A 9,930-nucleotide genomic window follows, 5' to 3' on the forward strand; every position below is an offset into this window, starting at 1 on the left:
GTTTTTCCACGCTATAAAGCTATAAGAAAATATAAATGTAGATTAACTTAAACTCACGTCTTCTTTTATAATATAAGAAAGGCGGACAGATGGTGGGAGTATGAAATGAAACAAAAAACAGTACTTACACCTGGCCGATATAACCGAAGGTACGTTTCAGAGCGGATTTGTAATTGTATACATTAAATACATGGCTCATCAAAAATTGCAGAGTTGAAAAACAAATCCAAATTTAAATTACAAATGGGACGTCTATATCAAAATTTGAAAACTTCAGAATCCTTCAAGTTTACATGTTACATTGCAATTTATATTTCATCTGTTAAATAACTTCAATTCCACCTCAATTCCAATAGAAAATAGCAAAATTATTGTGCAACGATTATACAATAATTTACACTGATTTAGTGCAAATTTTTCCTTCCCTGAAGCTCTGTGATATATGGGAGTTTCACTGTTATATCATGGTTGTACATTGTACAATGTACCACCTCAGCTTTTAATGTAAATTACAGCTTCAATAATTCTTTAACAATTTGAACGATGTTGAGAAATCTCCAATTTGTGAAAATGAAATATATATTCAATGTTGATAGTCGATCAAGTGCAAAAGTATTAACATGTTAATCATCTATAGTCCTGACTAGCAAGGACCTGTAATAATCGTGGTTGCGTATTTTTAGTTCCACTGCCTTAACATTTCTAGACCAAACCTTTCCAATATGTCTCTTATCTGGATCGCAGTCAGTGGCAAAGTTGAAATTGAGAACAGTCACTTTGTTACAAACTACCTTTAAATGTGTTACAGTTTTTTTGATAATCCAGTGCTTGACTTTATCATGGGGAACACCGTTAAATAAACATTGTTCAAAGCGAGTTCCAGTACATGATTTGATAACATAACTCCACTCACTAGTTTTTACATTTTCGCATCTCATAAAAAACTGTCTCTCAGTCTCATCAGGGCTTCCCTCATCAGATGAAATAAAACTAATTTGAATACTTCTATGTAACTCGTTATCTGCTGTTTTAAACTGTACTGTTTTGTCCAGTAACATATACTTCCAAGTGTCCAGTTTGGGCTTTATCCATTTACCTGGATAATGGATATGGATACACTTGTTAGAAAATATAGATATGTCATGTAAAAGTAAATTCGGTACTTAATGGTAAAGTCACTTGACAGTTATGTAATATCTAGCAAAAAAACAAACAAACAAAATGGGCAGTGCATTCACCATATTCGATTTCCTCTGTTTGTACAGCAACATCTGCAACATCCCCACAGTCACTTTCATCAATATCACAATCAACTGTAGTTTCATTCTCTTCTGTATCATAATTTTTAGAACAGCTGGCAGCAGCATCAACTTCAGTTTCTACAAACTCTTTTACTAACCCTTTTACTTCACTAGAGTCTGACACATCAGCAATTTCAGCCAGAAAGACAGCTGTATCATTAAAATGGGTAGGGCATTCCTGGCAAAATTTCTGAACATTGAAATTCTGCAGCAGGTAAAGGGAATTTTTGTCAAGTTTCTCGCACTTTAAGATCTTGGTGACATGAGAAATAAGAAGTGTAATAATCAAGCTAGAATCCTTTACTGCCATTGCTAGTGTCATGTCAATCTGACGTTTGGAAAGTGTGGCAAAGTCTGCCGTGTATCTTTGTAAGAACATCATTTTACCAATTTTTCTGGATGCCATGTTTGTCACAAAATAACTGACATAATAGCTTTGTTTTAGATTATAGTTAGCTCTGCTGGCAATCTCACAAGCAAACAAGATCTCCTCATACGAGTTTTTTTCAAATTCAAGGATACTGTTTCTATAAAACTTCACACATCTCTTAGTCAACCAGGACACATCAAATACATGTGCCATCTTGTTTACATCTTCAAAATTACTCTTCTCCAGTTTATCAACTTCACCACTGTACATTGCTTCAACAAAGCAGTCAACAGCTGGCTCGGGAAAGTCATCCATCTCCAATGATGACTGAAATGATAAGATAAAATGATATTTTTGATTGACTTTCCTATTCGGCAATTATTTCCCTATCTAATCCTAACTATGACAAATTGCTTAATAAGATTCGTGAGTGAAATAGAATTAGAAAAAGAAAAGACTAAGATGAACACTGAAAAGAGTTTAAAAATCAAAGATAAAAATAAACGAATAAAATATCATATTAAATGCTTTTTGTCTGAGAGCCATATTGTTACCTAATATCAAATCAATGTAGTACTGCAAAGATGTACCTGAAACATATTGGTAGTGAGGTTGTCTATAACAGGACTATTCAATGACATTATCATAGAGTTGGTTTTTATCTCTTGTCCATCTTTTAGTTTCAGTACCAGATTCCCATGTACTTCAGAATTAATATGCTCTATTCCAAAGTTGGCAGGTACCCTGATTTTTGGAGCCATTGTTTTGAAACCTGTCAGAGAATCAGATTAATCTTAACTCTTGTATTGATAGTTTGTTATTTAAGAATTACAGGGTATGACTACTGAATTCATCAAAAATCTGTGCCAACAACCACAAAAGCAAGTGAACACATGTTAGGAGTAGCAAGTTGCTTTAACATTATGTTTTATTTAAATTATCAACATAAGCAAAGACCTTGAAATATGATGTAATATTACTAAAATAAAACATTTACACTTGATTATAATTAGATAAACAGGGAGGAAAAGAAAATGTTGGCAAGGATGAAATCAATTCAAATGTTACCCTTTTATTGTTTAAATTTACTGTTTCCAATTATAATGCATCTACATGACAGTGCTCTAGAAATATCTCGCTAACTATCTCTGAACGGCCAATCCTTGGATAAAATAACACAAAACAATACATCCCTCTTTCTATTTCTAAAATGCTACACACTCGGTACTCACATTTAAACATCTCATAAACACTGCTTAGGTTAGACTTCTAGATCATCTTAGTTTCTCAAGATCTTGAGGTTTACCTGGACAATGGACTGAACCCAAGAAACTCTACTGGATATAGTTTAGCTCCAAAGTAATAGTAAAAGAATGAGATGTGACAGAGTGATTGGCTAAGCACCGTCCAGTAAGTTCATTATAAATGGACAACAAAGTGATCACATCCAAATTTCTTTGCTTATCTCGAAATTTATTTCTACCTCATCATTACACATGACAAAGAAAAGGGGGGGGGGGGGACAACAACAAATTGTTTTTTTTTAACCTGTCCCCCATGGGATCATTTCGTCCGCAAAATTTTACACAATATGAAAGCTACAATTATCTATAAAATAAATTAGGAGACTTCGTAGCTCGTCTTCTGAGGGATGAGATTGAAGGATACGTCATCCAGTCCAAGGTACTGGGCTTTTTGTCTTCCCCTGAGTGTTATTAGTGTGCTTCGTAGCAAATCAAACCTGAGTCGTGTTCTGATGTGATTTTCGACCTGGCTCTTAGCTTATTTTTTATGGTCAGCTATCATCTCAGAGATACGATCTACAAAAACAGTGCAGAGCGGTCCCATACCTCCAGATGTTGTAAAGACTAGTGGGACAAAGGATCCTTTCTCTGACTGAAGTAATCTCTCCTCATGGACGTCTTTCTTTTCTTTCTCATGCACACAGTAGATTTTATCTAGTGGCTTGAATGTATTTGAGTCGCAATTAGGATGGGTGACTCTGATGTCAAAGAATGTTCTTTCGAAAGGTGCATGCAGCCCAACAGCTGCTCAGTGATTTCTCTCCGGGGAGAATAATAATATATATACTGTTACATAATTTAAAAATTATGGCCCCTTATTGTGGGCAGAGTATGTGTCTTTGTTTATGTGTCGTGATTTAAAATCATCTGAGTGACTGCATTAGAATAATTTAAGGTGAGTACCATAAAAACGGGGAGACAGAGGGGCGAGAAAGAACTTTGTCAATATAGACAGTTTAGAATTGAACTTGGAGCCGCAAGGCCAAGGGTGATTTACAAAACTTTGAGTTGTTGAAGGTTTTAGTTTTTTCCTTTTATATCATTGTGACATTATGTGTATACTGTTTGAAAAATTGTATATTGCCCAACAGCTGCTACATCAAAACGGGCTTAATCCCTGAGTGTTGGTCTTCCTGGGCCTGGAGAATGAAGTTGGTTGGACAAGCAGGAGTGCAGATTATATTCTCACATCCTTACACTTTGCTTCTTCAAGGAAGAAAGATGTACAGTCTCTTATGGCATTGTGGCGTATAAAAACGTATCCATTGTAGGTTTACAACCTACCAGGACGCGCACCGAGTTGGACTCGTCGACGGTCCAATATATGGAACAGATATTTTACGAGTATCACCCGTTAACGTATCCACCACATGACAAATTAAGATAACAGACTTTGCATTTTTAATTACAAATTTTATAGTTATCCAGTATTTTTTAATTAATTATTCGCCACTCGAAGTGACATACAGTGAGAGCAGCGTTGAGCGTATTAAATCAAAGGGGCCGGGTTCAAAAATTCCTAACGTGCTAAATTTCTTGTAGGTTTATATTTACAACCTACCAGGACGCGCGCCGAATATGGAACAGATATTTTACGAGTATCACCCGTTAATAAATTTCTTTAGACTCCAACTTGAAATTTTTATTAGCAATCTTTCTTTTGTAGGTTTACAACCTATCAGGACGCGCGCCGAGTTGGACTCGTCGACGGTCCTGTATATGGAACAGATAATTTACGAGTATCACCCGTTAGAGGTCATGTTACGTCATTGTCCTACACTACTAGCTTCAAAGCGTGGTGTCAAAACATTTTGAGAAAGCTGCGCGCGCGAGCTACTTCGCAAAAATTTAGACACATATCATTGATCATATCCCGTTAATGGTTAAGTTTTTTCCGATACCTCGCTAAAAGAGCATTTTAATTTTATTTTTAAAGCTATTAACGACTAACAAGTGATAGAGCGAGCATTATAATTAAACAAGCGTGCAATAGGCTTGATTCACGATGTCAATCCTTCGCAGCTCGGTGAGGTACAGTGGTGCATTTTGCCGATCTACCGTGGTTGCGAGAAGAATTATTTGATGCGCGGCGCGACCCAGTAGTGCATCGCGCTACAAGCAATAAGCTATAGCATGCTTGGTAAAATTAAAACTAAATATAACCGAAATCTTGACCATTGTTAATGATCGAATCTGGCCCGGCGTGCGCTACTTCTATTCGAAGGAATTTAGTAGACGAGTAACATCCGTCAACCGAAATCCTAATATGTAAAGCATAAAGGCCTTCATTAATTGGAGGACTTCGCCGCTTCGACGCGCCGCGCGCAAACTCTAGCATTGTTGCTTTGATTGACGATGTCAATCTTTCGCATTTCGCCGCGATCTGCATATTTGTGGTTGCGAGAAGCATTATTGGATGCGCGCGCGACCCAATAGTGCATCGCGCTACAATTGTTGCTTCGCATCGATTGTTGCTTTGCTTCGCAGAGCAACGATCTTGATGGGTTGACACCGTCAATCAACTTAATTAATAATCGACAAAATAAGTCATGTGACATGTCATTCACATTATCATTAACCATTAAATAACAGTAACATGACACCTGCGCCAAATTAAACATGTGTACAGCGTACAAATTGTACATGCAATTATTAAAGTACATTGTACATGTTATAATACATGATAGCTAATAGTAATATAGCTATTATCCAATAATATTGGATAATATCCTGCCAGCTAGTATATATGGTATACAAGCGCCAGCCGCCACCAGCGTGCTTAAAGGTTAAATACGCTCAATGACTTCTAGGCCATGTCATCAGTCATTGACCGAACTTTAACTAATTGCTAATTTTTTTCCCTGCTCTTGCCGAAGGCAAAAAGATCGTAGGGAATAAGTAATCGGGTTTGGATATATGAGGTGGCTCGACGGTCCTACGATGATGACAAAAGTCTGCTCCTTCGCAATATCGACCACTCCCATATAATTATGTGTATAAAAGGAACCTATTTTGCGCGCGCGACGCCAGTTATGTGTTAATTAATTGCAGGCATAGCAACCAGTTTTAGGTGCTTGACGACTGTTAAATTTCCGCTAGCTCTCCGCTAGGTTCCACTATTCATCCGCTATTGCCGCTAGTTTTTTAATAAATTACCGAGTGATAAAATTCAGAACAAACTAAATTATTACATCAGCTGATAAACTCGTGGCCGATTATTTAACAGTTGATTGACACTGAATGGTAAAAAGCGATTACATTTACATATTTAAGAACAGATGTTACTTTACATTTACATTCAAGAAGCAACTAAGATCAAGATTGCGGTATGCTTTTAAAAATTCCTATATAGTCGATGGTGCTGTAGATGTGTCGAGTAAGCATCAAAATGTATTAGTTTATGTTAGATACTTCTAATAACTAAGATGAGACAGAATATTCTATTCCAGTCAAAAAAGTTGGCATACGACGATGCAATAATATGACGTGACATAATACACATCGTTAACACGAAACAAACCGCGCAAAATATGAAATGATCTACAACCAAACCACACGTACACAGATCAACGCGCGCGACACTACAAAAATGCGCGCAGAATTTTCAAGTTCTGCACGTGGCACGCCAAATATATCGAAAACGATTATCATGTTACATGTGCGCCAAACACCACTCTGGGATACAATAAAGTAGAACAATTACATTGTAGGCAGAAGGGGAAATTTGATCGTGCGTGGTTTTACCGCGGCGAAATTCTTGTTAATGTACAATGTAGTTTATTAAACAAAAATGCTCACACTTGTATTGGCCTCGCACCAGCTTCCAAATAATCAATGTCAAATATGGGATCGGATTTAAGTATGCTATTGCTGCACCAATGATTGTGCAATGAAACTGACCCCAAATATCATGGCCAACAAATGCAAATTTAACAGCTGCCAACATTGACAATTAACAATTGGCATGATAATATATACAATATACAAACAGAGTCCATATTTGATATTGGATTAAATTTTTTGGTTCATTACCCACATGATTTATGATTTACATTTTGACATACGGAATCATCCACATAATCTTTGACCACGTGACACGTCACACAGTATGCGTCACATCTGGCAGACTCCTTTGAAGTTAAACGCTATTCCGAGCATTTCTAATCAAATCATCGGTTATAATTACTATTAGCTGTATAGGATTCGTTGGCCACATAACAATAGCATCAGCTGGTCGCTGTTATTCATTAACTTCCTCCCATTATAGGCGCCCGTAGTTCATGCAATACACGTTGTCATAATGATAAAACCGTGGGAACTCATTATGACAGCCCTCAAGTAAGATGAAAGTGCCGGCGATAAACCGCATTTTTGCCGGTTAATCGTGTCTTAGAGTCAAACTTACTCGTTTGTCGTTGTTGCTTTGACTGAGATTGATATGTCAGGAGCCTTCCTGGTTTTTGTTATAGCGTGATACTGCTGCAGGAAATGCATATTGATAAATATGGTGAACAAATGAAGAACGACTCGCTAATCAACTATACAAACACAAACGGAGCAACTTCGGAAGGGTTGCTCGTACTAGACAACACAATCAAAGAACCAGACACAATCCTCCTGAACGTCCTTCTGGGTAGAGATTCAGAAAACAACAGCCTCACTTCCAGTCACTCATCATGGATTATCTACACCAACTGCATCCTGACACGGATCTTGTTTTGTCCCTGTCTGCTAGCCATGCTGATATCATCGGTCCTCCTGATCTACTTGATAAGAAAATATCTGAGAGACGGGACAATAATCTACCTCTCCGTCATCACCTACTCACTGTCACAGATCCTAATGTTCGCAGTGATAGTTCTCGACATTATTCTCTCTTCCTGGTCACTTAGCTCTCTTCTCTTCTGCAAGATCAGGGCCACCTCCGAGATATTCGTCCTAGTGGTTGCAGCCTACTCCATCCTCGTTATGACAGCTGTACGCTTCATTTTCATCCACCGACCTCTGCGCTACCGGATCATCCTTAAGATCAGAAATCAACTCATAGTTGAAATCCTGATGATCATTCTCTCAGCCACTCTCACACTTTCCCCTGTATTGTTCGGACTGTGTGCTCTGGAGGTAGAAGAGGAGAAGTTCTGTCACTTCCAGATTGGAACAGGTCCCTGCATGATCTTCCAAACCATCATAGTCGGTGTGGGAATCATGCTGCCAGTTCTCGCTACAGCTCTACTCTACGGTTTCATTTACAAGACCATTCTAAGACTGAAATCAGAGCAGAAATGGTTACAGCCAACAGTAAGAAGAAGTTCAAGAATGAAAGTGGAGAGATCAGAAAGTCAGGACACGGCCAGAACGGGAAGCAGCGTAGTCAGCGACAGCTCCAAGTCAACATCAAGGAACAACTCACACCCTCACCAAGACTTGGAAGAGATAGCAGGAGCGGTACTGAAGAAGACGAGGCTATCGGGAGTATCAGACCTGGAAAGTGAGGATAGAGAGATCCCACAAGTGGAGAGTTTAGAACGAGAGGAGCGGGGAGAGATGTCGTCTATCACCAACATAGCAGCCCTGATCAGGAGCAACACAAGTGGTGGTAAACGTGTCCTGATGAAGGGGATGTCTCATACTTCCAACCTAGTTAGGAACATCTCCAGGAAGCGCCTTGTTTCCCTGAGAAACATGGCTAAAGAGTCAGTGCAAGTGCCGTGGTCTATAGTTGCTGTGTTAGTGCTGTATGTTATCACTACTGTCCCCTGGATTGCTCTGATTGTGGCGCCCCAACTGTGGTACCAGGCTATTTCAGGGGAACTCAGGTTGCTGCTGGATATTAAGTATTCGATCATGTTTCTGGGCATTGCTTGTTCACCCATCGCTACAATCGTTACGACCAAAGCGCTCAGGAAATCGTTTTGGATGCTTGTTTACAGTTTCAAACGTGGTTAACGGACCAGAGCACGTGACCATAATCAAATTACAGACAGAAGTATATCAGAGATACCACCACCGAATATAACTGAACATGATCTACTCAATTATCTGATTTCCGTATTGGACTGATGTGTCAATTTTGGGTCAATAAAAGGAATACAAGTGATTGAGATATGACAATCAATAGCAATTAGTGTAACAAATACATGTACAAAAGGGATTCCTTTATTTTTCTTTTCACATCGAAAACTTAACACAAACTTCAGCATAATGAATAAATAATTTGCATTTATTTGCATTGTTTGTTTAAATATATATTGTCTCGTTTGGCGAGTATCTTACAATTTTTTGTAAGCAGCCAGCGAAAAAAATCTAAAACATTATTCGCCAGCTAAGTTGTAATGCTATTCTTTATGTAATTTATCAGATTGAGTTTTGTAATAAAAGAAGTGATAGTTTAAGATTATCTAATGGAAGGGTTCAAAGTAAGCCGAAACATCATCTACTTTTTTGTTTAATCTAAAATTTAACGTAGCTAAAAATGTCTCAATTAAGATGAAATTGGTATTATGGACTAAGATGTAACATAAAACTAAGTTGATCTTATGACTAACTAAAAGATCTTAAACCTAGTGTCAATGAGTGTTTAAGTGAGGAACCGTAAACCTAGATGCTTACTGGATTCCTATTTTTAAAACCATAAATATTTTAAACGACAAAAACATCTGTCTTAATCGACTATCGGAGTTGTTAGCAGGACATGGAATAAACAGCGAAATTTGGCATTTAAAGTATTTAAGAAGAGCTAATAAACGTAATCAAAAGAACATTATCTTCCTAAAAAAACCCACGACTAGATTATTAGTAAGTCTTCTCTTCTCCATTCTGGCAAACAGATACATGTACCCGCCAGACATTCCTACCAACACAATAATATGTTGATTCGAAGCAAAACTTGCTTAACAAAAATGTACACTAACATCCCAAATATGCGCTGATGATTTTTCATAAACCAAAATTAGGA

Source organism: Bolinopsis microptera, chromosome 11 (assembly GCF_026151205.1).
Source record: "Bolinopsis microptera isolate Bmic1 chromosome 11, MBARI_Bmic_1.0, whole genome shotgun sequence".
Taxonomy (NCBI): Eukaryota; Metazoa; Ctenophora; class Tentaculata; order Lobata; family Bolinopsidae; genus Bolinopsis; species Bolinopsis microptera.